General features: G+C 36.4%; 1 long non-coding RNA gene across 2 annotated transcripts; it reads left to right on the forward strand.

Annotated features, from left to right (window-relative positions):
- Positions 1 to 534: 534 nt before the first annotated feature.
- On the forward strand, positions 535 to 1,959 carry LOC113309093. Of its 2 annotated transcripts, none has more exons than XR_003340316.1 (2): positions 535 to 866; positions 1,302 to 1,959. It is a non-coding gene; the product is annotated as an uncharacterized LOC113309093 (long non-coding RNA). The 2 variants fall into 2 exon arrangements; XR_003340317.1 differs by having other exon boundaries at positions 1,348 to 1,959.
- Positions 1,960 to 12,588: the final 10,629 nt, after the last annotated feature.

The raw sequence follows: 12,588 nt of genomic DNA on the forward strand, positions 1-12,588 counted from the left end.
TTCGTGAAATATCGTGTATGCATGATGCATGTAATGCATCGAAAACAATCAATATGTATGAAGCATTGTTGTTTTAAAGCTTAACCGAATAATTTACGGATTAAACGTCTTAAAATAGCATCACGTCTGTGAGAGTCCAAACTGTTTTTCTTGGGTTTAGCTAAACCCATCATTCGAATTCTGCTATGAGAGTTCCTAAAATTTTAGTACTCCAAGTGCTTTCAACACTCTTAGACCCTTAGTAATATTGATGTTCATGCCCAGTGGACACCGTAGAACACAGCATGCTTGACAAATGGTGCGACACTTGTATCTTTTCTTGGTTTTAACCAAACCCAATAATAAAGCTCTGCACCCTTGGGAAGTTCCCTAGATTCAGTATGTGTGTTTTCATATAAATAGTGACCCTTTAGTAATATTAGGGAGTATTATTAGTAGATGCTATGATACATGGAGCATGCTTGACACCTGTCAGACATAAGAAACGAGTGCACACGGTTTTATTAAAATCCAGAAGAGGGGGGACTCGTTTTGCTTCTTCTTCTCTCTTTTCTTCTTCATCATCTCTCTGCAGTAGAAATACAATTTAGAACTTGACTGAAATTTTTCTCGGGTAAACTGACGAGTTTGATGCATGGATTTGCTGCTGAATTTAGTATTGGTTAGTCGTAAGAGCAGAGTGATGGAATTTGTTCGTGCCTATTCTCAATTTGAGAGTTATAAGAACAAAATCGGAGGTTTATGAATGAACCTTGTGAAGTACAGGGTAAGTGAAGTTACCGATGCCTGATGTTGTTGATGTTGGGGTTCATTAAGCGGGGGAGGGGATCCCTTCTCTCAGTTTTAAGTTTTGGAACTATTTTTAGGTAATCATTCTTCCTATTCCTTTTGACTAGTGATTTCTATAAATTGGCGGGTTGTATATCACACAAGGTATGCATGTTTTGTTAGATATGTTCTTGTATATTCTTTTAAGTTGAGGATGTTTCAAACTCAGTAAAAATTAAGGTTTATGCAATTTTGGGAATTTTTCCCAGATTTGTTTCCCATGTCAAACTTACCAATAATGCTTGAATGGGTTCCCTATATTTTATTCGAAACTTGGTTCTGTGGTGGTATTCTGTTGGAATACCCATTGGCTTGAAAATTTAACTTAACTATAAATTTGATTTCTGGTTCTGATCTCTGGGTTATAGGGAAAAGAATTTCTTTTCTTTCTTAAAGAATTTGTTTAAGCTAGTATCTCGGGTGATGACTGCACCTTGAAACTGATTTTCATCTCTGTTTTTATTTCTTTAAAGAGTGGAAGATGATTTGATTAAATGGGATTGCTATTGTTTGAAAAAGGAGAGAAATAAAGAGCTATTGACGGCACTAGGAGTTGGTGACTAAAATGGTAAGGTTCGTGCTTGGAGGGTGGTTGACAAATTGTCTCAACAAAATCCCTTGTGATTTGAAGGAACTAATGCACGGACTCTTCGGCAACATCCTTGTAGTATGTTTTAACTGGCAGTACTCAATTCTAGCCATCACGGGGGTTGGACATCTAAAATGGTATTGCACTTTGAATTTTATTATCTAGTTTAGTGACTAATATGTGATCTTGTGTGGGAATGTTTGCCATTTTTACTCAAGACTAGCTTTATGGACTAAGGCAAATGTTTAAATGGAATTATTGCAAGTATATCACTTGGTCGTTGATGGATTAGCACGGCGCTCATTTTATTCACAATTTTTGTGTACACTTGGTTTATTTTGTCTTATCATCAAATGCAGTGGCTTAGTGTCCGAATTGAGAATGATTAGATGCGTATGGGGTTGCTAATGTTTCTTCTAATTATCGAGGTTCAACTGTATGTACTGATGGGTATTTTTATTAAAACCGTACCGTCGTTCTGAAAGCCTGTATGGTCTGGTAGCTTGATAAATTTAATCCTGGTATGAAATGAAATTCTGAAATAGCAGTCCCGTTGTATATTATTATCTTGGCCATATTCTTATGTGTTTTCGAATCATTTTGAGTCTGGACTAGCTTTGGGTGTCTTGTAATGAAATATATTCCTCGGAATAACGTTTCTGAATTGATATTAGGTGTCTCATTTTGAGTTATAGACTCTGAGATGCTTATTCTAATAATGGTCGTTATGTAGTCCAGTTACGTCTCTAAAGTGTGTTGTCAGAATATTTGACCCTCATAGGATTTCAAGTAGTTTTGGATTAATTCTCAAGAGAGGTAGTGCTGGCTAGATATCTTGGCTACAAACCAGGTAGGTCCCTTCTTATTTCTCTTCGCAATTTTTTATTTTTACTATCTTATTGGTGGTGTTGTTTGATTTTTGGCGGAGTGCTTTGAATTGCAACATCTGAATCACTTGCATAATGGAAACTCTCTTCTCGTAGGTGAATGATATATTGATTATAGAATTATGTGTAAATCATGCAAATAGTCATGTAATATGCCTTGTCCCATTGGACACAAAAGAACTAACTTTGAAGCTTTAGTTGCTTTAAACCTGGCACATGGAAGTGCATGCCAACGGGATTATGAAATTCCATCTTTCTGAACTTGGAACTTAGTGAAATATTGATGTTTCTCCATTATCAAATTTATTTTACGCTTAATCACCATGTGAACATGCACTTACAGCATAGTCCTTTGTACCCATGTTAAATGTTCCGTGTTAGTATGTTGTCTTGGTGCTCGATGAACTGCCGGTTTACGGAATTTGCATTTGATTTATTTTAAATGGTTTAGTGAGCAAACCTGTGATTCTTGTTTATTCACTTTCTTTGTGGGTATCCTGTGGTTGCAGGAAATCCTACACTACACCCCTCATATGATTTCATTATTACTCAACTCATTTTTAGGTTTACACTCTTAATTTTATTGATCAATCTTTAAATGTTCTTACAAGAAAAGATAAGGAATCAAGAATGACCTCTGCTCTAGACTTTCTCTCACCTATTTACTTGTTTCTTACTCAAAAAGATCTCCCCATTTCCTTTACAACTGAACGATTATTTATAGGGAAATACATAGTGGATGACAGCTAATCTGTCCTTTATTTTCGAATATGGCTTGCGACATTCTCGCAACCTTATAAATGTTAATCTCGCAAACTCTCTAATTTTCGCAGGACCATCACATCTTTCTCATGATTTTAGCTGACGTCGTTTATTATATCATTTCTGAAATTGTTCTGCGACGTTGTTGTGTTGTGTTGTTGATAATTTCGCTAAGATATCACTGTTGCGAGATTTTGATCCTACATCTTGCCTCTTCTCATATCTTTTCTGCGAAGTAGAGAATGATGTGAGCCGCAGCTGTTCATTTCTTAATATTCTGCATTTATCACACGTACTCTTTCTTCCATCTGTTTCTTGACACGTCTTTTATAACCGCTGTTTTTTAACCGTTTATATTTTTCCGTATTAATCGTGTTTATCTTCTCGAGGAAAAATTCCCTCTATATATATTCTTTCTCACTCTCTTTTTCTTTCTTTTTATTTTCTCTGCAACTTCATCGTTCTTCTACAAATCTGTTATTGCAATTTTTCTTCTTTCTTCTTCAATCTTTTTAAGTTCTTCTTCATCTTCATACTATTTCTTTTACAGATCTTCAACGTTCGTAATTTTCTTCGAAATAATCTTCCTGCTACTGTTTTCCATGGATTCATCAAGATTAGTTTTCTTTTTTCTTCTTTATGCGTTTTGCTGAAATTGATCTTGTTTATTGCCTTATTTGATGTTGTTTATGTGATTCCCATACTCTTGTTATTTCTGCAAAAGCGCCTCCAATACTAAATTTACAGTTCAGCACCCTGATATTCCCAAATCGCAGCATAAGGTTGTTGGACATAAAAGAAAGTCTGCGAATGAGAAGGTAGTAAGAAATACTATCCTTTTCTAATAACAATATTGTTGTCTCTGTTTCTTATCTGGATTGTAATTCGCAGGGTGATAAGGATGTCAATAAACCTCTCAAGAAATCTCGCCACCTTAAAACTGTACCAACTTCCGTTCCATTCCACTTACTCATCTCTTCTAAATCTCTTACGACATCTTCGCAAGATAAACCTTTATCTCCCATTCGCGAAAAAGCTGCCTCATACTTCATTTCTTCAGCTGACCTTTCAATGATTGAAACCCCCCTTGTTGATCCTTCTATGAATGAAACTTCTTCTCTTCCTATTGAGAATGTTTCTCAACCTTCTATCACTGCCAGTTCTCTACCTGAATCTCTTCCTCTTTCGAAAGAAACCGTGGAAGGAATAGATATTGCTTTCAAAGTTTTATCTGAAGTCCTGGATGATGGAAAGAAGTCTTCTATTGATCCTATCAAGTCTAATGTTTGCAAAATTCTGAGTAAGCATTTAGGTTAAGACAGAGTTGCTTCGCAGTCAGCTTTGGAAAAAGAGTGTAATGCTCTTCGTCTCGAAAATCAAAAGCTTCAGAATGATTTGTTGGATCGTGACAATCTTCGCAAGAATAATGATGAACTGAGAGGTATGATTTTCTTACCCATGTCTTCAATTTTCCTTTTTAATGGTTTTATCCTTCCCATATTTAATTATCCTTGAAATCCCTCTTTTCGCATGTTAAGCCTTAAATCAGAAACGAATAATGGAGAGATATCAATTTGAATCTGCTGTTGAAGAAGCCCGTGTTGATAAAGAAATTTTAATGGATCAATATAACCAATTAGATAACCTCTATTCATATTCTCTTGATCATATAAATAATCTTACCAATGAAAATACCCAATTAGTTCAGAGACAAGATTTATTAAGTAATGAAGTATCTCGCCTTTCTTATTCTTTAACTAAAGCTAATTTAGGGATGGAAACTTTATCAGATGAGAATAAAACCTTATCTCAAGAGAAGCGAACTTGTTTAAACAAGATAGCGATATCTTCCCAACAACTTAGCATTCTTCAGAAAGTATGTGATGACCAAGAGCAATCTCTTCGCTCTTTGAGAAATGAACTTAAAGAAGTAACAAAGTCCTCTATCGCTGAAAGAGATACACTTATTCAAAGTAGAATAGCTTTAAGTGTAAAGGCGAATCAACTTAAAGAACAATATTCCAAATTAGAAGAATCTTATTCTTCTCTTGCGAAGAAAAATGCCTTTCTTATTTCTAAAGAGAAAAACCTTCAGTCTCGACTTAAAGGTTTAGTTGGAGATAAATTCGATGACTCAATGGACCGTTGGGAAAATAGTTGTCTGTCCTTGATTCAACACCTTATTTCGCAAAAGGAAGGTAGTCATAATATTTTGACTGCCTTAACTATCTTTTCTTTGTCATATTTTTCTGAGTTCTTCATCTTATTGAAATTTTGTATTTTACCTTTCGCAGAGTCTGAGAAGAATCTTCATTCCTCCATTTCTGTTTTGGAGGCTAAATATGCCAAAATTCGCAAAGAAAATGCATTGCTCGTCTCTGCCCTAACTGGTTCTCGCGACCGAGCAGAAAGAAGACTTGATTATCTTGCTCATTTTAAGGATATTCAAGATAGGAATCATCAGAGAGCACTTCTTCGTCAAGTTCATCTCCGGGCTGAAGTCCTTGTAAATGATATTTTATTTGTCCAAATCTCTTCCTCCTACATCAATTGGACCTTTGGAAGTAGATGATGATGAAGTTCCTCATCCTGCTGATAGTGATTATGATTATGAAAGTGGGGCATAGGATGATCTCTTGGAAGGTGAAGAAGAAATTCCTTCTAAGGGAGCATCTGCTGGTGTTAATCAAAATGAGAAAGAAATCTCTCCTGAAGAAGTAATTGCTGGCGATAATCAAGGAGCTAGTCAAGGCGAAGATCAGAACCGAAATGAAGGAGAGGCTTGCGATATTGAGAACATTGGCGAATTATCTTCTTGAATTGTCTTACTTTTATTACTTTTGCGAGTAATATTCTTCAACCAACTTTGGAATCAATTTTTCCTTTTAGTATTTTGCTGATGAGAAAGATAATGCTTCTTGTTTATTGATTCCCATACTTGCCTCTCATTATCTTTCTTGCAAAAAATAATCTGTTACGAATACTTATAAACATTTTGTTTTATCATGTGGTCTTATTTTTCCTTCCTAATTAAAGGTCTTATTATGCCACCTCTTGTAATTGCGACAAAATCGCAGGACGTCCTTGCACTTTCATGCAAAAACCCATTGATCTTGCCTTAACTTTTTCTTTTGTATTATGGCCTCTTAAGGAATGTTGCGACAATATGACAGGCCTAAATATTCTTGCGAAAATAAAGCCCCATGACATTGCCGTCTTGCGACGAAATCGCAGGACGTCTTCGCACTTTCATGCGAAAACCCATTGACCTCGTCTTATCTTTTTCTTTTGTATTATTGCCTCTTCAGGATTGTTGCACAAATATGACAAGCCTTAATACTCTTGCGAATAGAAAGCCTCATGACATTTGCGTCTTAAGACACTTATCATCTCCCTAATGGAGGGTGCCGCCCTTATCTTCCCCCTGGTTGCCCCTTCAAGGAGGCGTACTTCTACCATACAAGGTTAGTTCCCCCCGTCCAGTCTTAACAACAACCAGTTGTTTTCGCAACCTCTTATCCCTTTTACCTATAGGGCTTATGGTTACGTGACTGCACCCCAAGTGGGGTTTTCTTCTGGCCGAGTGCAGTATAAGCCAAGACTTGTCAAGAATGGCAAGGTACGCTTCAAACGTCCCTGTCACTCTTGACTCAACCGTGTACCTCGGCGCCTTGATCAGATTTGCACTCCTTGGGAGAGTCCTTATTACCTTAGTCTCCCAACCCAAGTCATATGCTTAAGCTGAGAATCCAAGATGCATCTCCCGGATGGGCTTTATTGACCCCAAATCTCCATGACTCAGGTTCCGGTGGCGGTGTAGCCTTTCCCTGAGCCATGCAACAGGTACCCCCTAATATGACGTACTTTAGGTCTTACATTTGTCTCTTGCGAAATTTTATTCGCGAACTAGGGTTACGCCATAAAGGTTCGCCCCTTTCTTTTATGTCATTGTTCTGTGATTATCTCTGCGAAAATTTCACACATCATGATCTTGTTTTGATATGAATAATCTTGCAATTATTTTTTCAGAATCCATAACTTCTCAAAGCTTCTTACGGATAATATCTTTTTAAATACAATCTGTTCCATGGTCTGTCAAGTCTATGACCAACATCTCTGCCTTCTGGATCCATTAATCTATAAGCTCATGTTCCAACTATCTCCTTAATGATGTAAGGTCCATCCCATTTTTCGCTAATTTTCCACCATTTTCTCGCTGATATATTTGTGTCTCTCGCAGAACTAAATCTCCTGGTTGGAATTCGCGTACTTTGACACGTTATTATATTCTCGAGCTAATCTTCGCTGATAATTCTCCATATGTTGTAAAGCTTTTTCTCTTATTTCTTCTAATTCATCAAGTTATTTAAGATCAAACCCGCACTAAGATTTTTCTCCCAAGCTTCTCTTTTTGTTGTTGGAATAACAACTTCTGTTGGTAACACCGCTTCAACTCCGTATGTTAAACAAAAAGGTGACATTCCAGTAGCTTCTCTTCTAGTTGTATTATAAGCCCATACTGCATTATGTACTTGTTCGCACCATGCTCTGTGATGTCCTTCCAATTTCTTCTTTAATATATCTGCAATTGTTTTGTTTGTTGCTTCTACCTACCCATTAGCTTGTGGATACAAAGGAGTATACTTTCCACATTTTATCTTGAATGCATTAAGTAGAATTTCTATATTCTGTCCTTCAAACTGTTTCCCATTATCAGATAACCAACTGCGCAGGAATTCCGAATCTGCAAATGATATTTTCGAATATGAATGTAAAGATATCTTTCTCGCGAATATGCTGTACTTCCTTCACTTCTGTCCATTTTGTGGACTTTCCAAAAGGCCACACACTGGTTGAAGATGATAGTGGTGCTCCAGGTGCATGTATTTTCTTTCCATGCCGCTGACAATCTTCACAACGTCTTGATATTTGTTTGGCATCTTCGTGCATGTATGACCAGTAATAGCCTTGCATTTTTGCTCTATGTGCCAAAGATCTTCCCCCGCTATGATTGCCAGAACCCCACTATGTAACATTTTTAGCACTTTTTCTCCTTCCTCTCGTGTCAAACATATGAGTGATGGTCCATTAAAGGATTTTCGGTATAGCAACCCATCTCTTAATTCATAATTCGTTGCACGACTTTTTAATTTGTGTGTTTCCAATCTATTTCTTGGTGTTTCTCCTTTCGCCAAATATGCATGAAGTTCCATTCTCTAGTCTGCGATATTGTTCGTTTGTTCTTCTTCTTCATTATCTATTATCATCACGTCCACTTCTTCTTCTTTATTGATTGATGGTGACAGAAGTGTTTGTATTTTTATGCATCTCGCAGTTGGATCTGTCATCATGCTTGAGATGAAAGCAAATGCGTCTGCGAGTCTGTTATCTTTTCTTGAAATGTGCCTCCATTTTATTTTTGGGATTTTCGCTGACAATTCTTCAACGAGCTTCTTGTATTTCTTCAAGGATAGTTCATTTGTAGTATACCCTCCCTTTATTTGGCGAATAACTAACTGCGAATCACTAGTGATCCTGGCATTTTCTAGTTTCATTTCTATTGCGAATTTTAAGGCATGTATCACAGCTTCATATTCCGTTTCATTATTAGTGGATGTGAATTCCAATCTGAATGAAAAAGCTATCTTTATTCCTTCTGGAGAAATTAAAACAATTACAACTCCATTTCCTTCTCCATTTGATGATCCATCTACCAATATTTCCCATCTATTTGGTTCCGTTAGTAAATCTTTTGGATCTCCGCATTCTTCTTCTATATCCATCATTTCTTCTACTGCTTCATCTTCTTCTAAAGAAAATTCTGCCAAGAAATCTACAACAACTTGTGACTTTGGTGAAGACAAAATTTCATATTTAATATCAAAGTGGCCTACTTGTGCATTCCATCTCTCCACTCATCCTGATCTTTTAGAATTCTTCATCACTGATTCAATTGGTACTTTTGTTAATACCTTTATCTTATGCGCCTGAAAATATATGCGGAGATTAAACGATGCATAAACTAATGCTAAGATTAATTTCTCAATCTTTGAGTAATTCTTCTCGGCAGTATTAAAAGTTTTGCTAATGTAATAAATGGGTTTCTCCACTTCTGCGTCTACTCGCAATAACACAACACTTAATGCATGCGATGTCGTCGCAAGATAGATCAATAATTCTTCTCCTGATTCTGCTTTTTGTAAAATAGTTGTATTCATAAGATGTTCTTTGATCCCTTGAAAAGCTTTTTCACATTCATCAGTCTATTTAAATTTCGCACCCTTCTTGAGATATCGAAAAAATATTTGCATTTGTCTGATGATCGCGAAATGAATCTCCCAAGCGAAGCTAGAAGCCCATTCAACTTCTGTACATCTTTTATTGTTCCTGGTGTTGGCATGTCACGAACTGCTTGCACTTTTTCTGGATCAACCTGTATTCCTTCCTTTGATATAATGTAGCCTAAAAATTTTCCCGATGCAACTCCAATAGTACACTTCTCAGGATTCAATTTAATGTTATACTATCGCATTTGTTCAAAAATCTCCCTCAGGTCTTGTACATGGTCTTTAGCTTCTTTACTCTTTACTAACATGTCATCCACGTATAATTCTAATGTTTTGTGTATCCATTTTGCGAACACCTTCTCTACCATTCTTTGGTATGTCGCTCCCGCATTTCGCAAACCAAATGGCATTTTCGTGTAACAATATAAACCTCTAGGGGCGAAGAAAGCAGTATGTTCTTGATATTCTTCAGCGAGAGGGATTTGGTTATACCCTTTGTACCCATCTAAAGACGATACTCTATCGTTTCCCGCTGCGGATTCCATCACTTGAGGAATATCTGGTAACGGAAAACTATCTTTGGGGCAAGCTTTGTTTAAATCAGTGAAATCTATGCAAATCCTGATTCCTTTGTTTTTCTTTGGGACAATGACCATATTCGCTATCCATTCTGGGTATTTAGCTTCTCTTATGATTCCCGCATCAAGCATTTTCTGTAGTTCTTCTTCTATTTGGGAATGGTAAGTTGTTGCAATTTTTCTTATTCTCTGTTTAAATGGTCTCACATTTTTGTTAATCTCCAACTTATGGCATGCAATTGATGGATCTAGTCCCGGTATCTCATCCATGCTTCCTGCGAAAACATCTTTATATTCTCGCAACAGGTTAACAGTTCTTTCTTCTTCTTCCACATCCATTTTGGTTCCAATTCTCAATATTAGAGGTTCTTCTATAGTCCCAACGTTTATTTCTTTTGTTGGTTCTGCGGCAGTGTAACTGGGTTTAGGTTCTCCCATCGGTGTTGGTTCTTTTATTGTTTTCACAGATCCTTCTCCTTCCTCCGAAATTTCGCTGGGTATTCCTTTGCCTTTTTTTGGCCTTATCATATATACTCTAAATTCTTCTTCTTTCTTTGCTTCCTTTGCCAACTTTCTGCGAAATTGTTTCTTATTTTGCTTGTCCTTCATAATGCTTTACTTCAATTTGATGACATAACTTCGCATTGTCAACATCTCCTCTGATTTCACCTATTCCATTTGGTTTGGGGAATTTAATACATTGATGCAACGTTGATACTACAGCTTTTATCGCATGTATCTATGGTCTTCCTAATAACATATTATATGGCGATTCCATATCCACCACGCACAGTGTTACGTGTGTTTCGATCTCTCCAAGTGGAATTCGTACCACTATTTCTCCTTTAGGTTTTGTTGTGGATTTTCCAAAGCCGTGAACAAAATATGTTGAACTGGACATTTCTTCATCTTTAAATCCCATTCCCTGGAATGCATGATAAAATATTATATCCACTGAACTTCCTGTATCGATTAAAGTTCTGTTCAATATCCATTCTCCCATGGATTTTGTTGTTGTCTCCTTCTCTTTTCGCGCAATAGGCACTGTAATAACCAACGGAGATGTGTGGTTCAAGTTTTCTTTTGGTATTTCTGCCGCCATGAATGTAATTTTTTGCTTTTCCCAATCTTTCAAGGATGATGTCTTTTCTACCGCCATAACCTTCCTTCCTTCAAAATTTCGTTTATGTATTCTTCCTTTGATGTTTTCATGGAATTCATTAACCATCGTTTTTGTTATCATATTACACTCCAATCTTTTGTAATATTCATTAATTGTAATCATCTTTCTTTTAACTGGTTCACTGATTTATTTAATCACTTTCTTGATTTGAACATTCTCAACAACAATCTTCAACTTTCGATCTTGAAGTCCCTGTTTCTAATGCCATTATGTAGTTGCAGGAAATCCTACATTATACCCCTCATATGATTTCGTTATTACTCAACTCATTTTTAGGTTTACACTCTTAATTTTATTGATCAATCTTTTAATGTTCTTACAAGAAAAGATAAGGAATCAAGAATGACCTCTGCTCTAGACTTTCTCTCTCCTATTTACTTGTTTCTTACTCAAAAAGATCTCCCCCTTTCCTTTACAACTGAACGACTATTTATAGGGAAATACATAGTGGATGACAGCTAATCTGTCCTTTATTTTCGAATATGGCTTGCGACATTCTCGCAACCTTACAAATGTTAATCTCACAAACTCTCTAATTTTCGCAGGACCATCACATCTTTCTCATGATTTTAGCTGACGTCGTTTATTATATCATATCTGAAATTGTTCTGCGACGCTGTTGTGTTGTGCTGTTGATAATTTCGCTAAGATATCACTGTTGCGAGATTATGATCCTACATACCAAGTATTAAGAAATGGTGTCAAAACTCTTAGGCCTTGTCATAGGGACGGTAAGTGATCTTACATTTATTGTTTCCGTCTGACTGTTGTAATTTCTCGGTACTAGAAGCTTGTGATACTATGTTCTAGCTATTTTTGGATTTTTCCATTGGAGATCTTATTCTCATTTATTTTCATGTTTGCCTGTCGTGGTTACCTTATGCGCTATTTTAGCACTTTAGTTGCATATATTGCACCTATTAAACAACAAATGAAAATGATTGGTAGACATAGTTATCTTTACAATTAGGTCGTTGGATGATCCATAAGCATGTTACTCATAGTACTGTAACCATACGGATAGGAATAACTTACATTTTGAAGGTGTAAATTTATAATGTGTAAAAGTCTATACTTAACTTCCTAAACTGATTACTGCCTCCACTAGTGATATACCTTGAAGTGCCTTTCATTTTTCTGTGTGACTAAATTAAATCTAAGGTCTCGTGTTTTGTTTTGCTGCACCTAGTATCCTTTCTAGTTGTGTAGGAGATTGTTATTTACAAATTTGTGTAACGTTGGATCAGTACTCAGGGCATACCCTGACAGCACTCTCCAGAAAAGTTTTCGTGTTACTTTGATTCCCAAGAAGTGATCACGTATAAATTACATATAGGGATACAAATTTAGTGTACAAATTTGGTTTTCTGCTATATTTGGAATCAGTTTACTTGATATTATCCAGTGAGAGATGGTTGCTACCGTCGAGTAGTTCATACTATCTAAACAAAGAGTGACGAACTACGGTCGTGCT

This window comes from Papaver somniferum, chromosome 9 (genome assembly GCF_003573695.1).
Source record: "Papaver somniferum cultivar HN1 chromosome 9, ASM357369v1, whole genome shotgun sequence".
In the NCBI taxonomy this organism is placed as follows: domain Eukaryota; kingdom Viridiplantae; phylum Streptophyta; class Magnoliopsida; order Ranunculales; family Papaveraceae; genus Papaver; species Papaver somniferum.